The following is a 26,528-nucleotide window of genomic DNA, read 5'->3' as shown; positions in this document are numbered from 1 at the left end:
CCCCCTAACAGCCTTTAACTCGGAGAAGGAGAGACTCTCGAGTTTCGAAGACAAAGGTAATAATAGTACAAAATTTGCGATATCCCTAATGCATAATTAGGATGATAGTCATCCTTCATTTGTGTGGCCTCATCCTATCCCAAGTCCAGCACTTCGTCACTCATCAGGACCTCTCCCCCACAAAAAGAAGAATCTCCAAAGTAGGGTTCAATATTGATTCTCCAATCACAAAGGAAAAAGTGGCCTTGACCAAGAATGTGCACATCCCTAAAATACAAAGGAAATGATGTTTAAGTCCATTATTGCCTTCAATGTCAAGGGAATCAAAGACCCCCTTAAAGCATCCAAGATAAAAAATGGTTTTTTCAAGAACAATTATCTATAGACTACCTCTGTGTCTCCAAGAGGTAAAGGCTTCTGGTCCTAACCTTAAGTCCAATCTCGAGAAGGTTTCTAAGGACCTTATTTGGCTCTACACTGACCATAGTCAAGGCAATGGTGGTGACACTACCTTGGGAATCCACAAGAGATGGAATATGTGCATTAAGGGAAATGTGGTTGACTCCTCTAATAAATGGATTTCTCTCAGGATGGAAACAGATTCTCCTTTATTTTTAGTCTCTTTGTATGCCTCCGGTCTAGCTAGCTCCAAAATAGCTAGCTCTAAGCCATCTCTATAGTAGTCTCTTCTTCAGCTTGACCATCCTCTCATCCTTGTGGGGGATTTCAACATGGTTGAAATCTAGCAAGATAAACTATTTGGTCTTGCTCTAACTCTCAAGGATCAAGAATGTCAGGATTGGTTGACCTGTAAGGGATTTCATGACCTGATAGATATAGCAAAAAACCCAGAGTTCACATGGTTAAATGGCAGAGCTGACTCTCACTTGAGGAAAGCTAGGTTGGATAGGTGTTATCTTAATGGCTCTAGGACTTCAGTAGTTCAACTATTAGAGTCCTCCGGTCTACTCACATCTCAGACCACCAGCCTATTCATATTTTAATTCAGAAATCTGGAGCTCATTCCAAAGCTGGATGGTTTCATGCTAACCCATCCCTATTTCACCTCCCTATTGTACAAGAAGAAGTGCAGGATATCTTTTACAAGGCCTTTCTCTCAGATTTCACTTGCTCAAGCCTCGTCCCTTAAGCAGTCAGACAAACTCAACATTTTCTCAAGAAAATCAGACTACAGAGGGATAGATATAGGTCAGCAAGGAAGAAGACCAGACTCAAAAAACTGGAGAAAGAGGTTAATGAAGAAAAGATTGACCAACAAGAACGTTATCTCACAATGAAGGCTATTCTAAGAAAAGAGGAAGACATAAAAAACGCTCGATCTCAACTCTTCTTGAGAGAGTCATGGGCAAGGAAAGGAGATAGACCCAATAAAGAAACTTTCAAAAGCCTCAAGAGAAAGAAAGAAAAAGATACTATCCCTATGCTGAGAGAGTCTAGGAATCGTTGCACTTAAACAGAGAAGAATCTACATGAATTATTCAAATGTTTCAAATAGTTTTTAATTCTTTATCTAATGCTAGAATATGATGGAATCCCTTTTCTTTAGTGCCTCGATAAGTTAACGAAGGTGTAATCAAGCCAATATGTACACAAAAGAGGTCCCAAAGAACATATCAGTAAAACTGGAGGTGGATCAGAAGTGAACAAAAAGGCTTTGTAAGATTCCTCCCTCTAGCTTTTGAGGTGAAAGGTGTAAGAACCTCCCCTTCTGTTCTTGTAATTATTCCCCTCTTTGAAATAGAAGAAAGATCTTGTTTCACCCTATTTTGGTCTAGAGAGAGAAAATGTCTAGAGAGAGATAATCCAAAATTGAGATATCTTTGGATATAAAAATCCTCCTAGTGTCTAAAATGGATTCCCCTAAAACAAAAGTTCAAAATGAACTTTCCAATATGCATTAAGAATTAATTGAAAATAGTATAAGGAACCTTAGCCTAAGGGTCTACATTTTTTAAAAAATTTGAATTATGATCCAATTAAGGTTCCAATGGACCAATTGGATTAATCCAAGTGTTGGGATGAGATAAATATAAAAGAATAAAAAAAAATACCCAAAAGTGAGTAAATACTCATATAAGATGAAGAGTTGACTAAGTACAAGGTTTATTAGTTAAAAATTATGAGATATTACTAAAAAATGAGATATTTTGAAATAATGATACATTTTTGACACCTTGGTAAGGAAAGGGGGACTCTTGAGGTAGGTGCCTCTTGCACATGTGTGGAAGGGTTTTTAATTCAAAAAAATTATGATATTTTTATCTCTCCTCTCTCTTGGATCAAACCAAATCAAAAAGGGTGCCAAACTGCATGCATCAAAGATGGCTTTGGGCCATGGAAAAAGTAAAAATGCATTTTGCCAAATGGAAAGGTATGAAAGTCAGTCTGGCATGCAGGATAGTGGTTCTAAAACATATCTTGATCCCTTCTACTGTTTTCTTTCTCTCCTATTAGAGACCTTCTCAGGCTAAGATCAAGCCCCTAGAGTCCATGTGTAGAAATTTCCCATGGGAAGGTGATGCTGATACTCTCAAAATACCCAAGGTAGCTTGGAAATACTGTACATTGCCAAAGGAAAAAAAGTGGCCTGGGAATTCAGGATATAACTAAACTAGCCGCCGATAGAATGGCAGGCAAATGGGTGGTCAGAAGCCTACTATTCCCGAATGAAGACTGGCCGGCCCAATATTAAAAGACTAAGGTCATGTAAAAGGGTAGGAGAAGGGTGTGTGTGTGTGAAGGGACTTAAGTTCCACTAGCTCACCTATTTAAAGGTGAAGCTAGAAGGCATTTTGGTATAGAGCAAGAAGCCTAGTTATATTTGAGCAACTTAATAAGCAAGATATTGTTCTTGTATTTTGTGAGTCCCTCTCCTCCACATACTTGATCTAGCATGAGCACCACGAATTCTAACATGGTATCTAGAGCTTTGGTTGAGTAGGTCACATTTGTGGTGTAGAATAGGTCATTTTCCTTATCCTTTCACTTGTGGAGCTGAACCCCTTGGCAATGGAGGAGCTCTAGCAACTCGTGGAGGCAACAACTCGCCGAGATTTCATCAAGAGAAACGAAGAGCAGGTTTGGGCGTTCGTGTTCGTATGGTCGATTGAAGATTTAGCTATTGCGTCGTTGCGGCATTGCCGCTTGAGCATGTCGCCTGTCTTTTCTGTTACGCAGTTGCTATCGTACACAAATACGCCGTGTATACGCGACCACAAGCTGCATAGCCTTAGGGCTTTTGAAGCCCACATCCTCAAGGTCCTATAGCCCAAACCTCAACCCCAATGGTGGCGTGAATCGACTGTGGGAGGCAAAAAACCAGGCGGCTGCAGTTTATTCCATGGAAGCTTGCATAAAAGCTTCATAATTATGCTTTTTTTCTTGCTCTAATCCTCTCCACCTTGCTCTAATCACCTAAGTGATCTTGTGAGGGCTTGTTGTTTGCTGATCTTATTCTTGATTTTGAAGTGGTGGCTAACCACATGAGGCATTCATAAGTCTCATTGATCCAAAACGTCATCAAGCTTCCTCATCATCTTCAAGTTCTCAAAGCTCTTCAAAGTGTGCTTATGAGCACTAATAGTATTGTTTAACACTAATGAGGCTTCTAATCTAGCAAAGGGGAGTTATTCCAAATTGTTTTTAAACACTAAGAGTGTTATTAAATACTAAGAGTGTTATTAAACGCTAATGGTAAATCTAATCACCAATACAAGTGTCATTAGATGCTAGAAATGTGCTCTTAAGCACTAATCATGTTTTTTAAACACTAATGGTAATCTTAATCATCAAACAAAGTGTTGCTTAACACTAATGTGGTCTTAACCATCAAAGGAGGAGGTCTTTAACACTAAGGAGGCTCTTCTTCAATATTGGAGACCGGGCACACACCATAAGTGCCACATTATAAGTCTTTATCGTTAACCCGCTTCTATGCTTACCTTGGCAAGATTCCAAGGAGAAATGGTGCAACCATAAGCCATTGTCTTCATTCCATAAGCCAAAGAGGTTGAAGATTTCTGGTTTTTCATCAACAAACTCAGCTTTTGAGTGGTTTAAAGTTGGGCACAAGTACACTAAGTGGTCATCTTTAATGTTTTCGTGTATCACCCTTGAGACTCTTGTTTGTAAGAGGCATAGACATGTCATAGGCCATATGCTCTCATTTTCCAAGCCCAAGGCATGTTACTCTGCTACATATTCAACATTTTGATCATCTAAGATGAGTTGTAAGGTTTAGCATAGCATCACTAAGTGCTCTACCTTGTTGTTTGTCATGTTTTTAAGCATCTCTTGGCATTGTCTTTGTAAGAGTTATAGGCAATATTATGAGCCATGCCCTCTCCTTCTTGAGCCAAGAATGATGTACCTTATTGGTTTGAGCATTTACCTCAACCACTTACTCACTTTCATTAAGCTTGTACCTTCAAACCCTAATGGGTATCATGTAACCAACATGCACAAAAACTTTTGTTGTAATTATGGAGTAGACACTACCTTTGACCAATCCATAAGGCAAGTGGTAAGACCCTCCCTTTCCCTTTCCCATATAAATCTACCTCATAACCACCATTACTCTAAGAAGGAAGGCCCTCATTGCCCATGGACGAGGTATGGTATTCAAGGAAGCATCAAGCATGTTGAAGGAACATCTATGTGCAAACCATTTAAGCAAGGGTGGCAGCCTTGTTTTGATCATTGTGTGAGAATGGTCAAGGTGGAAAGCATGTGGAAGCAATGACATGTATGTTTAAAGCATGTCAACTACAAGAGGTCAAGCAAGCACAAAGAGTGGGGTGCACCATCATTAAGGTGTACATCTTCATCCACATCAAATAAAAACTTAGATGGCATCATGGTATTAGCCTCTAAGGCTCTAGGAACATAGTTGTAAGTCCTAGATAACCACACCACCATGACATCCTTGTACGCCTAATGTTATAAAGGCAACCTATGTCCAATACCACCTATTCCAATTCTTTCATAGTTGGTATTGAGGGAGGGTATTAAAAGACTAAGGTTATGTAAAAGGGTAGGAGAAGGGTGTGTGTGTGAAGGGACTTAAGGTCCACTGGCTCACCTATTTAAAGGTGAAGCTAGAAGGCATTTTGGTATAGAGCAAGAAGCCTAGTTGTATTTGAGCAACTTAATAAGCAAGATATTGTTCTTGTATTTTGTGAGTCCCTCTCCTCCACATACTTGATCTAACATGAGCACCACGAATTCTAACACCCAACTCCTTTCCACAGGGACTCTACCTTGTTTACTATCCCATGGGTGCCATAGATGGAAGAATATTTCTTCTCTTGTGTTGTTCTTTACTAAGGTCTCCACCATCAAGCCAAAGGGTAGCATGCTTATTAAAAGGATGTGGTCATCTTGGAATAAATTAAAGGAGAATATTACTCTCAACAAAGGCCTCAGAGCTAAAGTGGGCACTTATCACAAGGATTCCATACGGTTCTCTATGGTATGTCAAGACTACATCCCCCAACCCCTGTACAGATCAGGCAGCACAGAAGCTCTCCACCAAGAAAGGTATTTCTACTTGGGGAGACGTATGGGACTTTAAAGCCAGTGGTGGCTGGCTAACTCGTGCTGAGCTCAAACAAAAATTTAGGCTTAATGAAGAGGACCTCAACCTGCTCATACAAAGGATGTCCATCTGGCAAAACCAAGAGGAACAGTTTATCCAACTGAAAGGTCCTTTTCTTCCCAAAACGTTTGTTTGGGCTGGACAAGATAGTCTGCTTCCGATCCCTAGTGTGTTCATAAATCTTGAGCCCCAACTATACTCCAAACTGAACAGAAGATGGAACCTCAGTTGGAAAAGGAGGCAATGGGAATTCAGATTTACCAACATATGGTCCAAATATATTCCGCCTAAAATCTCTCTTGTTGTGGCTTAATTTACATCAGGCTTTGTGGACGAATGCTCGTGCAACTGAACTTGGTTTGGGCAATGGACTCTACTCTGGGTGTAGCCTTATGCTCACCTTATGATAGACTATATCCCACATCTCTTTATCTCCTACCCAAGAATCGAACCTGCTTTGTGTCGTTTCCTTGTGTTTACCTCATTCACCCACAGGGCCTAGATTGGAAGGAGATTCTTCTTGGTGAAACTAATGGCTGTTCAACTAAAATTTGTAATATTACAAATCAGCATTTGTATGGAATGTATGGATTGGTAGAAATATGCATGTTTTTCAGAAAAAACAATTCAACATGGTTCAAGGGTTGAGGAACTCTTTGGTTTTGCAGATTCGGAGTGCTTTGAGGAATACCAAGGAATTGTTGCTTGTTGTTGCTGAAATAGAAGAACTCAATGATGTTTTCGTGGCTAGAATGGATGCAGACAGGGAGAATCTGATAGAAGAAGTCAGAGACATATTCAGCTGGATTACAAGAAAAGGGAAAATAATTGCTGCTTCTAGAAGGGATGAGGAACTCATGCATTACATTATGGACCTAGTTGAGGTCGAGGCTACTCTGTATAACTGATTCCTAGCTAAGCAGTTAAGCTTCTCCGTTTAAAAAAAGCTCTTTGTAATAAGTCTTGAATAGGCTTTACCTTTTCTAATACTACACTTTAAAGTTTTTCTGAAGATATGGTAGACTTAACTAACTAAAGGGTATCTAAGAACATAGATGTGAATATTTGATATGGTAAACATAACTAACTAAAGTCTTAGAACGAGCTTGCTCGCTTCTTACCCCGGCTCGAAAAACAGAACCAAAAATGTCTCTCTCTCAGTACATCGATGGGATGTGATTATAAGACTAAGACATCACAAAAACAGATTTAAGACTTTTATTACCTTGTCTTCCCTTCTTAGTCTGGCCCTCCCTCTTGCAGCTGTTGTCCCATAAGTGAGCTTCATATCGTCCAGTCCAACGATGCCTGGTTTGTGAAAAGTGGTCATCAGAATATTAATGTTTCCATTGCAAATTTCAAGTTAATAATGTAACAAATTCTTTCTGGCTTGTGTTAATGATTATTAGCCTAATCTATATTGTGCAAGCTAGCAAATATAATTAACCCAATGCTGGAACATACTTAGTGACTCCACGGTAAATGGAAGTGCGTTGCCCAAATGTGTCTGTGGCCGCCTTTGTTGTAATTGCGGTCTCTTGATCACTGTTTGCATTCTTATCTGCACTAATTAAAGGGCCTTTCAGATCATTATTGGCGGTGGAACTGGCATTACTAATGCTGATCGTTGTATTAGGCTGTGAGAGTCGAGGATTAGACAGTGACAAAGTGTCGTGATAATTAGCGACACCCTCTTTCACAAATCTGCCGTAATTTAACTTATTGGAAGCATTATTAGCTGTAGCCTTAATCTTGCTAGTTGGATTCTGAGATCCGGACCATAGAGACGCTGCTGAATCCAATTCAAAGAATCTCATCTGTTCCTCGTCGTCTTCATCATTAAGCATTCTAAAAGACTGCATGCTTGAGCCCATCATCGATTGTAAAGATTGCTGCACATGATCAGCTGTCTCTGTAGATTTCATTGTTGATTCTAAAGAGCAATTAAGTGGTGTTGATTCTAAAGAGCGATCATTAAGAGAATTGCTTAATGCCATGCATTGGCGGGAAATTAGGCTTGATTTGATCATAATATTGCTCATAGGCTGCGTAGCTTTACTTGAATGAACCGATTGGCTTTCCTCGTTTGCAGAAATTTCTACTGATTTATTGAACTGAGGGGAATTGAGAGAAAATTCTAACCAGCTATTATTAATGGGGGGATGATCCATACGAAAATCTGAAGGAATTAATCTTAATTTCGCATCAAATGGTTTTCTCGTGTAGAATCTCTATTTGTAATGTTGGAACGCTGTACTTAGGTTGGGCCACTTTAGTAGCATAGATTAAGGAGTTAATATAAAGCAATTAATCTAGATTAGACTAATTGGGCCAGTAGTAAAGGAGATGAGTTGCTTGGTATGATGAGTAGTTTAATCCTAAGATTTATGAATATAAGAAATTCAGGTTATTAAGAGGACTAAAAATCAGAAAGGCTGTCTGCAGCCAGAATTAACTAGGACGTTGGTGGATTATGAGGGATTAAGGTTTGATTAGGAGGGGATTATCAAAGAACTTGCATGGAGCTGTTGCACCGGCAGGATGAAAAAAGTGCGCGGATCCAAGGAAAAAAGGGTGTTATTTCGAACTATTTTAATGTCATTTTAAATATGCTTCTTATTTCCGGGGTGACAAAAAGATGAGGATAGAATCGATGGAAGTCAAGGCACGTTGCATGAAATCGGAGCGTGTGAATTAAAAAATTTGATAAAAATAATAATACAAATGATTACTACCCTATTTCCCAACCATATAAAACAACTATTTTTATCCATGCATTTCTTTATTTTCGAGGATATTTTCTACCCTTTATAAATAACATTTCTAGGCTTCAAAAAACAGCTGCTCTCTCTCTCTCTCTCTCTCTCTCTCTCTCTCTCCAACAAAAAAGGAATTTGTATTTTTTGTTTTCTTTCTTATGAGGAAAGATGACTACTTGAATTTTTTGGATTTTGAGATATTTATTTTCCAATGGTTGGTGAAAATAAGGATATTGGGGGGATAATAAATAATTGGCTTTAGAAAGGGCTTGAGTAAGGGTGGAGGGGGGGGCATGGGAATTAGGATTTGGGGTTATTGATTTATAAAATGAGTTTTTATTTTTTAAGGCATAAGCTAATGTAGAGTGCTTGGGGGAAATCGCTAGTTGGAATTGCCTCATGAATGGGGCAATGGCAAGTGGAGCTCCACCATGAAGGCAGGCCTAAACACTATAGAATTTATAATAATTATAAATTAATGACATAATCCCACACATGGCACCATTTCAATTGAAGTCACCCACATCTAAATACCTTTTAATTAATACCCTAAATTTGCTTATTTCTTTCTCCTAATCACTCTAAACTCTCCACTTTCAGCACCTTAAACACCACCTCCTTGCACACCTACCTAAACATCCACTTAGCCTCCCACCTTAGATACCTTATACAACACCAATCAGTGCCATTAGAGAATGAGTTACATATACCACTTTCATTCAAATCATCGAGCACATTAAGTGCCATCAAACCTTGATTTTGTATAGATTAAATCATTATCTATTATTAATAATAATAACTTAATTTACCACATACTATCTTTTGCATTTAGAGGGGGGGTCATATGTAAAAAATGAGATGGATCCTAGCCAACCAACAAAATTATTCATTTGCCTTAAATGGATTTAAAGTTAATTCAAACTCTAACACCAAAAGATGTTATGGACCAACAAAATTATTCATTTGCCTTAAATGGATTTAAAGTTAATTCACACTCTAACACCAAAAGATGTTATGGACCAACAAAATTATTCATTTGCCTTAAATGGATTTAAAGTTAATTCAAACTCTAACACTAAAAGATGTTATGGACCAAGAAAATTATTCATTTGCCTTAAATGGATTTAAAGTTAATTCAAACTCTAACACCAAAAGATGTTATGGATTCTTATAGGTAATTAATTAATCCCCATACGATAAAAATGGTAAATTGAATTTTTAAAAAAATCTTTACATGGCAATGTATACCATTTTTGCATAGTAATTTGGGACTTTTTTAGGTATCACCATGCAAGAAAGATACGAATTGCCATATAAAAATCCATGCAAAAAAGACCATGCAAAAACCCTAAATATTACCATGCAAAAAAAGATACATATTATCATGCAAGCATCGTAAATATTACCTGTGTATTTTGTGGTAAATTGAATATGAGTTAATTTTTTACTCCGAAACAAAGTTTCTAAGTATGAGTTTCCTAATATGAAAGAGGAAGCAAGTAACTCGTGTGTCGTGTGACATACTTTTTTTCAAGGGGATGCATAAATGTGTGTGGAAACACCCTTTTAAAAATTTCAAGATGGCATAATATAGAGGCTATTGTTGACAACAATTGTTTTTAACATGCCTAGCATCATGTAATGGAGAATCATATGGAAATGTATATTTTGAATAAACACATCGCATTCCTTTAAATTTCACATATATGCATTCTCTTCTTAACACTCAGGCATTCAAAATGTGAATATGGACATGGAGCCTACATAGTTTCACATTTTTGTAACCTCTTAACCTTTTTGGTTAAGATAATGCAATTATTTTCACTTTGCTGTATGGGGTCTTTCAAACTCCTCATGAGTTCATTGTCCTTGGCAAGTTCTCTCTGTTACCACCCTCCCTTCTTCATTACATGCACTGTATTTGTTATCAAGACCATATATCCAAAATAGGTGCATTGAAAGGCAAAGTGCAATCCACATGTTTAAGAAACCATTTTGAGCAATCATGATTCAAGTACCCTTATAATTTGTGTCGTTGTTTCCTTTACAAGGGACCATGCTTTCTTGAAAAATCTTTTAAATGATGACCTTCGCATGTCAAGGGTCAGGTAAGTTAGATATATAGGAATTTTACTAGCTGTATTGCCCTTGCAAAAGGATAGATGATTTGCATGCCATCATTTAAACGAGAAAACACAGATCTCGCGAAGCGCGTGCATAAAGAAAAATATAGAAACTTAAGAGAACACCAGATTGGGTCCCAATTGCCCTCCCAAGTGTGTGCCAAAAGCATCCTTGCTTGAGTATTTTTATAATATTTTATTCCCATCAAAAATAGATTACATGGATATTTTTAGCCCAAGCTTACTCTACAAGCTTTCCTTTTAGAAAAATTGGATAGTAAAATCTCAGTAAAATATTTTAAAAATCTAACTCCAATGACAGTCCTCCCGATTTAGGAGACAACCATCCTCGATTGTAACTATAAGCACACACGAGTGATCAATCACATTAATCGTTCCCACATTGGATTCACTCACAATGATTAATTGGATTCACTCCCAATGTCCTCGCATGCGTCCCTCGTGCCTTAGAGTAAACTGGATTCACTCACAATCAAACTAGGAGAACCTTTGCACGCGTCACATGTGTCTTAAAGTTGATCGGATTCACTCACAATCAAACTCTCATAATCTTTACATGTGTCACACATGTCGTAGAGTTGATCAGATTCACTCACAATCAACTCCTACATTGGATTCAATCACAATGTTTTCATATGCATCACACGTATTCATGGAGTATACCACACATCTCACACGTGTCATAGTTAATTGGATTCACTCACAACCAACTAGGGTTACCCTCTAAAGAATCAGATTCACTCTGGATTCTTATGCCACACTGGGTTACCCTCATTAAGAATTAATTTAGAAGAGTTGATCGGATTCACTCACAATCAAACTCACACATTCCTTACATGCGTCACGCATGTCACAGTTGATTGGATTCTTTCACAACCAACACTTAATTTGTGATAAGTTATCTGTCACAGATAAAATATCACTAAGTATTCATCATAGACATCGTAGTAGTCTTGTTCTTCATCATCATTGATTATATTGAGTCCAAGTGACATAAAGTTAAATAACAAATACTAAATAAAACTTGATGACATAAAAAATAAAATCCAAAAGTAATAGAGTCTTACCTTGATGTATTATTGGCTACAAAATGAAAAGGTTAAGAGAAATAAAGAATTTAAAACAATTTGTGAATAACTGAAAACGTAAATATTTAGTAAAAAGATGAGGACTTATCGTGTGTAAGTCGAGATGAAAATTGTTGGAAGCTCCATGGTAGAGATCATTGGTATAATCTACACATTATGCTTACACCACACATGCCTACACTCATGCATAAACTCAAGACTTTTGTTTTCATGATTATGACATAAGCTGCTTAAGTAATAATCACACAACCTAGAATAATGTTAGTTCAGGTTAGGTGTATAATTTGAAAGTCTACTCTAATCACGAGTCTCTACGGAGCTGAGAAAGTAACTAAATCATGGAATCGAATGATTGGTCAAAAAAACGTATAACAATGATCGTAACCGTTTGACAATAACGCTCGAATTGATCTCGTCAAATGATGCCACTAGAGTGATCCACATATCTATCAACACATCTAGAGTTTAAACGATGAAAGTATAACACTAATCGTTAAAATAATTCTTTCTTTCTCTCTCTTTTTCTTCTTCTTTTCCTTCTTGTCTCTCTTGTTCTTCTTCTTCTTCTTCTCTCTTTTCTTCTCCCTCTTCTTTCTCTTTCTTTACTCTCCTCTTCTTTCTTCTTCTTCTTCTCTCCTCTTCTTCTTCTTCTTCTTCTTCTCTCCTCTTCTTCTTCTTCTTCTCTCTTTTCTTCTTCTTCTTCTTCTCCTCCTCTTCTCTTTCTTCTCTCTCCTCTCCTTTCTCCTTCTTCTTCCATCTTTTTCTCCTTTCTTCTTCTTCTTCTTATCTCTCCTCTTCTTTTTTCTCCTTCTCCTCCCTTTTTTCTTCTTCTTCCCCCCCGGCTCTCCACGCGTTGCCACGCAAAAGTGGTTAATCCCATATGGCGTCCTATGGGTCGCTACGCCGACGAGGGTATAAGTAAAAGAGTGGGTTGGAGCTTATTCTTATCTTTTAAGAGGGAGACATCATCCCCATGCTCGGCTCGCTGGCTTTAACAGTATTTGGTCGTCATCGTTGATGTGCGACTGTTGCCACGTTTGCTACCCAAGGATGTGGCTGGTCGATCTTGCGCTGGTGGTGGTCGGTGCGCTGTCACCGTCGCTACAGCCTTGGTGGTCTGGTGCGCTGTGTGTGCCTTGTTGTTGCTTTGACCAATGTTCCTTGGTCAGGACTTGTGCCCACAAGTGGCTGATGCTTGGTTTGACGTTCATGCCCAATGCTGCTCTACAATACTTAAACATATGGACATGTTGTCTGAGTGCCCCAAACACAACTTTTTACAAACAGAGCATAGCCAGGATCTAATACCATTGAAACGAGAAAACATAGACCTCATGAAGCGCGTGTATAGAAAAATATAAAAACTGAAGAGAATACCACAGATTTGGTCCCAATTGCCCCCCCAAGCGTGTGCCAAAAGCATCCTTGCTTGAGTATTTTTATAGTATTTTATTCCATCAAAAATAGACTACATGGATATTTTTAGCCCAAGCTTGCTCTACAAGCTTTCCTTTTACAAAAATTTGATAGTAAAATATTTCAAAAATCTCACTCTAGTGACAGTCTTCAAACGAGAAAACGAAGATATCAGGAAACGCGCACACAGAAAAATACGAAAATTGACGAAAACACCAGATTGGGTCCCGATTGCCCCCTAAGCGTGTGCCAAAAGAATCCCTGCTTGAGTATTTTTAGAGTATTTTATTTCATCAAAAATAGATTACATGGCTATTTTTAGCCCATGCTTGCTCAAGCTTTTCTTTTACAAAAATTGGATAGTAAAATATTTCAAAATCCTCACTCCCATGACAATCATAGACACGAGGGGGGGCCTCGCTCAACAAGTTTTGACTAACACCCCTTTCTTTAGTGTGCTCCATGCGTTGACATGTGCACACCATAGCTATACACACTATGCTCGGAACTACCCACATGACCAAGCAAGGGCTTGGCCACATGGCAACTCTTTGAGCTCCCCCACTCGTGAGCGGTGATACGTGGGTCACTAATGAGACCTCCTAGAAGAGAATAGGCAATTCTCCACCCAACCACTGGATATAGACCCTAGCCCTGCTACCTATAGCCCTAGCTATCCACACTAGTCTAGAATCCCCTAAACCGCCCGACTCCCCCTAGCCTTACCCTTGTCCTAACACACTACAAGACAATGCTGCCATACACGCGTTTCATACACGCGATAAATTACGAGCGCGTGTATGGTCGCGCATGTATTTGAATAGAATCGGACGCGTGTATTTTGGCATTTAAATTCGCGTGTATATTTGTATTTATCAGCGTGTGTATAAGCGCGTTTATATACATGCAATAATACACGCATCAATACACGCTGCCATACATGCATCAATACACGCTTGGTAAAGAAAAACTGAATTCCTTTACAAAATTAAAAACTATTTTCTTTAAACCATCTCATAGTACATTACAGTATATATCATTACACAATCCCACTACATGCATTTACAACAATGAAATATATTCAAAAATAAATCATGAGATGATAATTAAAAGACAACACATACAATAGAAATGTCATCAATTTAGAACGATATAGTGACGGATTGGTTAGGGTTCGATCTCATCTTCAATAAGATCCATCCTTGCCAAACGATCAACATCAATATCCATTTGATCAATTTGTAAGGCTACGATTAAATTTATTCCACTATCGATATTTTGTACTCCATTGATAATGGTATCGATGTCCTGATCATCCTCATCAACATCACCATCATCCTCAATGATAGGGTCATTCTCATGATCATGAGAAATGGCACGCTCATCCTCATTATCACGATCATCTCTTATTTCTTGATCATCGATCACAACATCTTCAATGGCATGTTCGACGTCATCTTCATTGCGGCTTGTTACATCCTCCATATGCTCCATATCAGTGAATGTATTATACATCACTTTGGAACGTGGTGCAATAGGGATGACGTACCACCATTTGATGTCATGCACCATTGGTAGATAGATAACCTACTCAAATACAGTACACAGTACAGTAATTAATTAGCATATCAAAAGTCAAGGGGTACGCGAGCTTAGATATATATGTACATGAAACACATTAGTAAAAAAATGCATACCTGCTCACATTGTTGTGGCAATACGAGCCTATCTTTCTTTGTTTGCCAAAACTTTGTAGAGTCAATAGTTACATAGCCACTTGCATGGCATTTTATCGTTGCATCAGGCCCTTTTTCCACCACGTTCATTTGCCATTTGACATCCAAAACATACACAAAGAAGCGACGAAAGTCAAGCCTAAATATGTCTTGGATTGTGCCACAATAATCATCCATTTTTTCATTAGCTCCCTCAAAGCTACTAATGACACATCAATCTTGTGTATTCCTCTTTTCATCAATTCTTTGTGTTCGAAAATGCTTGCCTTCACACCATATAGCATTGAACATAGTGCACTGGACCAAAATAGAAACAATATTTGTGTAAGCAATGTGAATAAATATTAAAAGAAAATCACTTACAACTAATGCAAAACATTAGTTCTATGTACCTTTAACATGCATCCTCGTGCATATTCCCATTCTTCCGCCGTGATATGTAGCCCCTCGTCGCTCTCTGCTCTCTCCATTTCCTCATGCAACAACCAATCAACATGGATATCATTCGGAAGTGTTGCTAGATGCTTAGGGTACGCCTTACGAGAGCCATGTTGCCTCCGAAAGAGAGCTCTTTTTGCTTGCCTTTTTGTCTTTGCATCCTCATATCTTGTAACCCATCTGCTCATCACATCACTATTAAGGATGCAAGTGAAATTGAGATCATCAATCAATGTTCTGTCAATTACTTTACTTTGTCCTTTTCCTTGAGGCACAATAGAGGTCATCCTCAAGTCCTCTTCATTGCTCCATAGTCGTGGCAAAGAGCTGTCCACCTGACCAAGAAATTCTGAAATATATACAAGAGACTCTTGTATCAACCAACCCTCAGCCATGCTTCCTTCAGGCCTTGCACTTTGCCTCACAAAGTCTTTTAAGGTCTTCATGAAGCGCTCTAGGAAGAACATCCAACGTGCATGCACAGTGCCACGTAAAGCGATTTCGTCCACTAAATGCACAATGAGATGTAGTTGACTTGTGAGACTGGTTCGCGGAAAAGTCTCCTCTACCAAACAAACCACCTCCACTGCCATAACACGCGCATCATCCAACGTGGCTGGATCAATTGCTTTGGAACTAACATATCTGAAAAATAAATAAATAGTACGTTATACCTCATGCACGTTCATTTTGCAAGGTATAATGAAGGGTGATCTGACATGGGTTTTACATACCTCACAAGCTCGCCCATCTTATAAATACATTTTTTCAAACTCTTATTTGCACAATGGTCGATGCTAGTAGGTAGTATGAACTGCGCACATAAGAGCACATGTATGTATGGTTTATGGCATTACAAAATTTAATTTCAACGTACAAGACTTGGAAAACACTTACTTGGAGCATCTTGTGCTAATCGTGGGACTTCAACCCATATAGTTGCTCAACGCCTCTTTTCTTAGTGGTTGTAAAGGCTCCCTTCAATGATCTCATGCATCCAGTGGGAGTACCCAAAGTGGTGATGGCCTGCTTTACCTGCTTCTCCTCTTTCTTTGATATAATCCATGGTGCAGGCGGAAGACGAACGTGCCCACCCACCTCTCGTGGCCAAGCTTGACGCATATGTCCTACGACCCGCAAGTCCTCACGTACGCTAACATTGTCTTGTTTACCAATAATATGTTCCCAAATACCAGATCCCACATTCTTGAAGATGTGCATGGGATCAAGAAGGTGGTTGATCTTAAGATGGGTCCAATATGGTAGCCGAAAAAAAATGGAGTACCTACACAAGGGATTGCTCTATGTGACCTTTAATCCAATTAGAGACTACACAAAACAAGATTGAAAAAACATTACTATACCTGTTCATGCCATCTGGAGGAAAAATATTTGTAGACTCCCAAATACGCTTCCAATCTTTTGCACGAAGTGTTTGTGGAGGAATGTTACTCTTACTAGCAACATATTTAGGATGATCTGAGGGGAGAAATCGATGATGATTATCGAATATGGTCTTACACAAACCGTCAGCATACTCATGTACTAACAAAGGGTCACAAACAGGACATGCATGTTTACTCGATGTTTTCAAACCTGTTAAAATATAAATAAAAGTTAAAATAATAAAGTCAATATTTATAATTAATATATATAGCCAATAGTATTAGAGTAGGGAGGTAATTAGAATTCTTACCAGAACAATCGCTGTATCCTGGAAAGTCATGCATTGTCCACATCAACACTGCTTTTAAGTCGAAGTGTCGAGAGGAGGGAGGCCTACTAATGTCCACCATCGCAACACCTCTCCATAATTCCTCCAACTCATCAATCAACGGCATGCAGCTTCTCCTCTTCCACGCCCACTGAGGAGACATACCTCGTCCCAGACACACTCACGCACACCCTCCCAAGCACCATCACGTCAGGGCTCACAGCCACCATCACGTACTTCCTCAGAGCCACCGTCACGTCAGGGCTCACAGCCACCGTCACGTAGACAATCCCCCAGTCGTGACTCCACCCAGCAGTAGGAAGAGTGGGAGTGGAGGATGCGGCGGGTGCTTTGGTGGGGGAGGTAGTAGGGCACGCGGTGAGAGAGGAGATAGAGGGAGAAGAGTTAGAGGAGATAGAGGGAGAAGAGTTAGAGGAGACAGTTCGGAAGAGGAGGAGATGAGAGAGGTGGAGGGAGTGATCTGCTATGATGTGACGGATAGGGGCGGGATAGTGATGGATGCGAGGGAAGGGAGGTAATGGAGTACATGCGTGGGGTAGTATCAAACTTGTATAGAAATTATTTTATTAAATTTAAAGATCAAAATAGCCGATTAGTTGGGGAGGTGATAGAGGCTGTACATAGTCGGTACCCCAACCCCCACATGCTACATTCTCGGATGTATGGGGAAGGACGCGAATAAGGGAGATCTTAAGTAATAAAAGATCTCACCTTAAAAAACTCGCATACGATGATGGGCTAAATGTAGCTGCGGGTGGCTATCTTGCCGAGAAACTTGCCATTGCGCACAAACGCGAGTGGAAGGAGGCAAAGAAACGAGCAGAGGGTGGCATGAAGAGCAGGCAGCATGTGAAGGCACGACGGATCTCCAGATGGAGACCATTGGATCTTCGCATTTCGGATCTGCACTACAAGACAATGCTGCCATACACGCGTTTCATACACGCGATAAATTACGAATGCGTGTATTGTCGCGCTTGTATTTGAATAAAATCGGGCGCGTGTATTTTAGCATTTAAGTTCGCGTGTATATTTGCATTTATCAACGCGTGTATAAACGCGTTTATATACACGCAGTAATACACGCATAAATACACGATAATATTTACGGGATAATACTCGCCATTATACACGGATAAATACACGCTCCTATTCACGGATTAATACTCGCTATTATACACGGATAAATACACGCTACTATACACGGATTAATACACGCATGGCAGAGAAAAACTGAAGAAAAACTGAATTCCTTTACAAAATTAAAAACTATTTTCCTTAAACCATCTCATAGTACATTACAGTATACATAATTACACAATCCCACTACATGCATTTACAACAATGAAATATATTCAAAAATAAATCATGCATATGAGATGATAGAAATGTCATCAATTTAGAACATACAGTGACGGATTGGTTAGGGTTCGATCTCATCTTCAATAAGATCCATCCTTGCCAAACGATCAACATCAATATCCATTTGATCAATTGGTAAGGCTACGATTAAATTTATTCCACTATCGATATTCTGTACTCCATTGATAATGGTATCGATGTCCTGATCATCCTCATCAACATCACCATCATCCTCAATGGTAGGGTCATTCTCATGATCATGAGAAATGGCATGCTCATCCTCATTATCATGATCATCTCTTATTTCTTGATCATCGATCACAACATCTTCAATGGCATGTTCGACGTCATCTTCATTGCGGCTTGTTACATCCTCCATATGCTCCATATCAGTGAATGTATTATACATCACTTTGGAACGTGGTGCAATAGGGATGACGTACCACCATTTGATGTCATGCACCATTGGTAGATAGATAACCTACTCAAATACAGTACACAGTACAGTAATTAATTAGCATATCAAAAGTCAAGGGGTACGCGAGCTTAGATATATATGTACATGAAACACATTAGTAAAAAAATGCATACCTGCTCACATTGTTGTGGCAATACGAGCCTATCTTTCTTTGTTTGCCAGAACTTTGTAGAGTCAATAGTTACATATCCACTTGCATGGCGTTTTATCGTTGCATCAGGCCCTTTTTCTACCACGTTCATTTGCCATTTGACATCCAAAACATACACAAAGAAGCGACGAAAGTCAAGCCTAAATATGTCTTGGATTATGCCACAATAATCATCCATTTTTCCATTAGCTCCCTCAAAGCTACTAATGACACCGCAATCTTGTGTATTTCTCTTTTCATCAATTCTTTGTGTTCGAAAATGCTTGCCTTCACACCATATAGCATTGAACATAGTGCACTGGACCAAAATAGAAGCAATATTTGTGTAAGCAATGTGAATAAATATTAAAAGCAAATCACTTACAACTAATGCAAAACATTAGTTCTATGTACCTTTGACATGCATCCTCGTGCATACTCCCATTCTTCCGTCGTGATATGCAGCCCCTCGTCGCTCTCTGCTCTCTCCATTTCCTCATGCAACCAATCAACATGGATATCATTCGGAAGTGTTGCTAGATGCTTAGGGTACGCCTTCCGAGAGCCATGTTGCCTCCGAAAGAGAGCTCTTTCTGCTTGCCTTTTTGTCTTTGCATCCTCATATCTTGTAACCCATCTGCTCATCACATCACTATTAAGGATACAAGTGAAATTGAGATCATCAATCAATGTTCTGTCAATTACTTTACTCTGTCCTTTTCCTTGAGGCACAATAGAGGTCATCCTCAAGTCCTCTTCATTGCTCCATAGTCGTGGCAAAGAGCTGTCCACGTGACCAAGAAATTCTGAAATATATACAAGAGACTCTTGTATCAACCAACCCTCGGCCATGCTTCCTTCAGGCCTTGCACTTTGCCTCACAAAGTCTTTTAAGGTCTTCATGAAGCGCTCTAGGAAGAACATCCAACGTGCATGCACAGTACCACATAAAGCAATTTCGTCCACTAAATGCACAATGAGATGTAGTTGACTTGTGAGAATGGTTCGCGGAAAAGTTTCCTCTACCAAACAAACCACCTCCACTGCCATAACACGCGCATCATCCAACGTGGCTGGATCAATTGCTTTGGAACTAACATATCTGAAAAATAAATAAATAGTACGTTATATCTCATGCACGTTCATTTTGCAAGGTATAAGGAAGGGTGATCTGAGCATGGGTTTTACATACCTCACAAGCTCGCCCATCTTATAAATACATTTTTTCAAACTCTTATTCGCACAATGGTCGATGCTAGTAGGTAGTATGAACTGCGCACATAAGAGCACATTTATGGTTTATGGCATTACAAAATTTAATTTCAACGTACGTACAAGACTTGGAAAACACTTACTTGAAGCATCTTGTGCCAATCGTGGGACTTCAACCCATATAGTTGCTCAACGCCTCTTTTCTTAGTGGTTGTAAAGGCTCCCTTCAATGATCTCATGCATCCAGTGGGAGTACGCAAAGTGGTGATGGCCTGCTTTACCTGCTTCTCCTCTTTCTTTGATATAATCCATGGTGCAGGCGGAAGACGAACGTGCCCACCCACCTCTCGTGGCCAAGCTTGACGCATACGTCCTGCGACCCGCAAGTCCTCACGTACGCTAACATTGTCTCGTTTACCAGTAATATGTTCCCAAATACCAGATCCCACATTCTTGAAGATGTGCATGGGATCAAGAAGATGGTTGATCTTAAGATGGGTCCAATATGGCAGCCGGAAAAAAATGGAGTACCTGCACAAGGGATTGCTCTATGTGACCTTTAATCCAATTAGAGACTACACAAAACAAGATTGAAAAAACATCACTATACCTGTTCATGCCATCTGGAGGAAGAATAGTTGTAGACTCCCAAATACGCTTCCAATCTTTTGCACGAAGTGTTTGTGGAGGAATGTTACTCTTACTAGCAACATATTTAGGATGATCTGAGGGGAGAAATCGATGATGATTATCGAATATAGTCTTACACAAACCATCAGCATACTCATGTACTAACGAAGGGCCACAAACAGGGTTTACCCGATGTTTTCAAACCTGTTAAAATATAAATAAAAGTTAGAATAATAAAGCCAAACCGTCTAATTAATATATATAGCCAATAGTAATAGAGTAGGGAGGTAATTAGAATTCTTACCAGAACAATCGCTGTATCCTGGAAAGTCATGCATTGTCCACATCAACACTGCTTTTAAGTCGAAGTGTCGAGAGGAGGGAGGCCTACTAATGTCCACCACCGCAACACCTCTCCATAGTTCCTCCAACTCATCAATCAGTGGTTCAAGATAAACATCCATATGCTTGACTTTATGTTTCCCTGGAATTAGAAGGGATAACATAAGATGTCCCTTCTTGATCGCCATTGATGGTGGAAGGTTGTAATTCACCAACACAACTGGCCACACGCTGTATGCGGTGCTTTTGAAACCAAATGGATTCACTCCATCCATACCCAGGCCAAGTCTCAAGTTTCTGGGCTCTGTTTTAAAGCTGGGCCACTCATCTCTGACAATAGATCCCGAAGCTCCAGCATCATCTCGTCGACGCTTTACGTGCTCTCGTCGCGCGTAGGGTACCATGTTAGGGTGTGGTACTGCATCCTGCTTCAATTTATCAAATTATATGTTACAACTCTATTAATTTAATTTGGATACCATGAGTCATTTGAATACCATCAATTTACATCTACTCACCTCTAAACCTGTTTGATTCCATTCTCCATACATGGAGATGTGATTCAAGGTAATTCGACGTGCTCGTACAATGCATCCTTGACATCGATTACACATACATTTGATCCGTTGTCCCAACCACACATCGCGATTACGATGACGCATTGTCTCATCTTCCCCAGAACTGCTTGAAGAGGTTGATGACATCCTGTGTACAAATCAGAAAACACAAAATCATTATATGTTCTTAATGAAAGCACAAAATCGCGTGTATTGACGCGGCTATCTCCTAAAAAATGCGTGTATTAACCCGGCTACTTCCTAAAAATCGCGTGTATTCACGCGGCTACCTTCTGCAAAACGCGTGTATAAACGCAGCTAAAATAAAATACACGCGAATATACCCGTGTTGATAAACGCGAATATAAACGCGACGGTGTGTTTAAACTAAAAACAGCCCGCCTTCCCCAAATATAGATTTTGAACTAAGAAATCAACAGTGCATGCGTTTTCGCCTGTTTTCGCCTCTTACAATAGCAAGGAGGGAGCAGAGAAAGGAGCACACACACGGGAGAAGGAGGGAGCAGAGAAGGAGCAGAGAGGACTCACTTTTTCAGAGGTGAGTCACTTTGTCCTGTGCCTTGTCTCTTTTGTCAGATTTGTTTACTTTGCTCTTTGCTCTTTGGGTTTGTCTTTTTGCACACGATTGGGTTACTGCATCCTGACAGGGGCGACAATGGGGCTGGTCCTTTTATAAGGACATTCTGTCTTTGTCGGGGGGTCGGTCTTTTCGAGAAATTTTTTTCGCAGGTCGCGTGTAGGAACGCGTGTAGCAGCGCGTGTAACCTGTCTGCACAGTTTTTTCACGCGAGTATACACGCGTTTCTGGACGGGTGTATACACGCGTTTTGTGACGGGTGTATACACGCGTTTCTGCAGACAGAAAACTGCGGCATTTCAGATTTCATGATTTGCAGGCAACTGACTTGAATGATGATATTTGTGTGAGTCTCGAGACAGCCCATGATGTACATGAAGATGTTTGTTGCAGGTTCTTTATGGATATTCCAGGTTCTTCATCCGATCCATTTGCATACAGCAATTGGTGGATGGAGATGATGAATCACTTTGGGCGCCAACCTGGTCCGGTTGAGCTTACAGAGTATATGTATGCCCATCCCCCTCCTTCCCTGCCTGGTGTCTATACCCCTACCGCGAGTATCCAGGGCACTCCAGTGCCGTCTATTCCTCCGAGTCCGACGAGACGGCATGCAGCTTCTCCTCTTCCACGTCCACCAAGGAGACATACCTCGTCCCAGACACACTCACGTACACCCTCACAGCCACCATCACGTGCTCCCTCAGAGCCACCGTCACGTCAGGGCTCACAGCCACCGTCACGTAGACAATCCCCCAGTCGTGACTCCACCCGCAACAGTAGGAAGAGTGGGAGTGGAGGATGCGGCGGGTGCTTTGGTGGAGGAGGTGGGGGAGGTGGGGGAGGTAGTAGGGCACGCGGTGAGAGAGGAGATAGAGGGAGAAGAGTTAGAGGAGACAGTTCGGAAGAGGAGGAGATGAGAGAGATGGAGAGAGTGGTTTGCTATGATGTGACGGATAGGGGCGGGATAGTGATGGATGCGAGGGGGAGGGAGGTAATGGAGTACATGCGTGGGGTAGTATCAAACTCATATAGAAATTGTTTTATTAAATTTAAAGATCAAAATAGCCGATTAGTTGGGGAGGTGATAGAGGCTGTACATAGTCGGTACCCCAATCCCCCACATGCTACATTCTCGGATGTATGGGGAAGGACGCGAATAAGGGAGATCTTAAGTAATAAAAGATCTCACCTTAAAAAACTCGCGTACGATGACTGGCTAAATGTAGCTGCGGGTGGCTATCCTGTCGAGAAACCTGCCACCACCACTGCGCACAAACGCGAGTGGAAGGAGGCAAAGAAACGAGCAGAGGGTGGCGTGAAGAGCAGGCAGCATGTGGAGGCACGACGGATCCAGATGGAGACCGTTGGATCTTCGCATTTCGGATCTGGCGGCGTCGAGTCATGGGAGGCAGAGTTCGTAAGTATCCTGCCACTTTATTTGATTGTTTACTTAATTCATTGATTCTATGAATTGTTTTAATCTTACAAATTGTGTTGATTATGATACAGCGACGGGTTACGGGGAGGAAGCCCACAACCCACGATACTGCGTATGCTCGCCGGCATAGCAGACGTGACACGTGGGCCATCTTCAGAGCCGAGGGACGTATTACGGATGCGCAGTTTGAGTTGGCCATGAGACCATACGGTCGACAGGTACTTGAAAATTCGTAACGAATGGTTTTGGTTTATTGAATTGCATATATATGTACTTATATACTATATATTACTTGAACAGGCACAAGCTGCTGATGATCCACCGGCCGCCGCTGCAGAGGGTGGACGTGAGCACTACTCCTCGGACATTCCGACCGATGCGAGCTCATCTGAGCATGGGGGGAGCACCGAGTCATCATCTGGGTCTGAGTAGTACTCAGACTTGTAGTATCACATTCCATATTTAGGATGTGATTGTATATATTTTTTTGTAAACTCAAGCCATGGGCTACTTCGAGATATGGACTCCCTTGTATACATGTATGAAATTTTGATAGTAATATTGAATTGATTGATCGATAGTATTACATTCATGTCTGTCTTGAATCGTGTAATGACAATGTATGCATTCATGTCGTTCTTGTCTTAATCTCCCTCGTGCATATGTTCTTCGTGGATGGTCTAATGGGATGGTCTAATGCACCAAAAACCCTAAACCAGAGAGTGCTATTGGGTGCTGGAATGCTGGAACAGTATTCAGGCACCAAATAGCACTCTCTGGATTTTTTTTTTTGCTCTCTGTTCGCGTGTATAAACGCGTCAAAACTGCTAAAACTCGCGTGTATCTACGCGGATACCCTGGAAATTACGCGTGTATTAACGCGTATAAACTGGCAATAACGCGTGTATAAGCGCATCTAAATTAAAGAAACGCGTGTATAGACGCAAGTAAAAACGCGTCTGGGACATGGGAACTGAGCAGGACGTGGCTATACACCCGTGTATAAGCGCGTCTAATATAATAAGAAGCGTGTATAGGGGCGTGTATTAACGCGTCTGTGTAAAAAAACGCGGCTATACACCCGTGTATACGCGCGTCTGAGAGGTACTTTACACGCGGTTTTACACGCATGTTTGTGGCCGCGATTATACACGCGCTGATACACGGGCCCGCTACTTTTTTTCACAAGTCATTTTTAGCGGCTAAGAGCGCGGGTATGAGCCCAATCCCTTGTAGTGCTGGCGGCGTCGAGTCATGGGAGGCAGAGTTCGTAAGTATCTTGCCACTTTATTTGATTGTTTACTTAATTCATTGATTCTATGATTGTTTTAATCTTACAAATTGTGTTGATTATGATACAGCGCGACGGGTTACGGGGAGGAAGCCCACAACCCACGATACTGCGTATGCTCGTCTCGCCGGCATAGCAGACGTGACACGTGGGCTATCTTCAGAGCAAAGGGATGTATTACGGACGCGCAGTTTGAGATGGCCATGAGACCATACGGTCGACAGGTACTTGAAAACTCTAAACGAATGATTTTGGTTTATTGAATTACATATATATATACTTATATACTATATATTACTTGAACAGGCACAAGCTGCTGATGATCCACCCACCGCCACTACAGAGGGTGGACGTGAGCACTACTCATCGGACATTCCGACCGATGTGAGCTCATCCGAGTCATCATCTGGGTCTGAGTAGTACTCAGACTTATAGTATCACATTCCATATTAAGGATGTGGTTGTATATATTTTTTTGTAAACTGAAGCCATGGGCTACTTCGAGATATGGACTCCCTTGTATATATGTGTGAAATTTTGATAGTAATATTGAATCGTGAATCGATAGTATTACATTCATGTCTGTCTTGAATCGTGTATTGACAATGTATGCATTCATGTCGTTCTTGTCTTAATCTTCCTCGTGGATATGTTCTTTGTGGATGGTCTAATGCACCAAAAAAAAAATCCAGAGAGTGTTATTGGGTGCTGGAATGCTGGAACAATATTCAGGCACCAAATAGCACTCTCTGGATTTTTTTTTTGCTCTCTGTTTGCGTGTATAAACGCGTCAAAATTGTAAAAAGTTGCGTGTATATACGCGAAAAATTTATAAAACACGCGTGTATAAACGCATCAAATCTGAGAAATACGCGTGTATAAGCGCATCTAAAGTGACAAAACGCGTGTATAGACGCTTGTATCAACGCGTCTAAATGCATCTGAACTGACAGAACGCGTGCGTGCGTATGTATGAGCGCGTCTGAGCAGTCCTATACATGCACTTTTACACGCATGTCTCTGGCCGCGATGATACACGCGCTGATACACGGGCCCGCTACTTTTTTTCACAAGTCATTTTTAGCGGCTAGGAGCGCGGGTATGAGCCCGATCCCTTGTAGTGACATTACTCCCCCCTTTTGGAAGAGATTTCATCCTCGAAAACAAAGGTAGGATATTAAGTCTTAAGAGTATTAACATCCTCCCAAGTAGAACCTTCTTCCGGTCTATTCTTCTACTTAACTAGACACTATTATCTAATTCTATGAGACGAGTTCACTTCTCTTGGAAATATAAGATGCACTCTAGCTTGTGTGGTAAAACCAAAGGTTCGATTGAATCTACAAGAACAAATGTATCCACCACATTGGCATCTTTGCCTAGTCATTTTCGCACGCGACTAACATGAAAAACCGAGTAAAGCTTGGAATGTTTTAGCAGAGCTAACTTGTAGGTAACTTCACCTACACGCTTAAGTATTGTGAAAGGTCCACAATACCTAGGCAACAACTTTGGCATTTTTCCCGTCCTCAAAGTTTCCGAACTTGGGGGAAC

The sequence above is a fragment of the Cibotium barometz genome, chromosome 11, assembly GCF_041138505.1.
Source record: "Cibotium barometz isolate CiBa-2024 chromosome 11, ASM4113850v1, whole genome shotgun sequence".
NCBI lineage: Eukaryota > Viridiplantae > Streptophyta > Polypodiopsida > Cyatheales > Cibotiaceae > Cibotium > Cibotium barometz.
Note: the sequence above shows the minus strand (reverse complement) of the source record.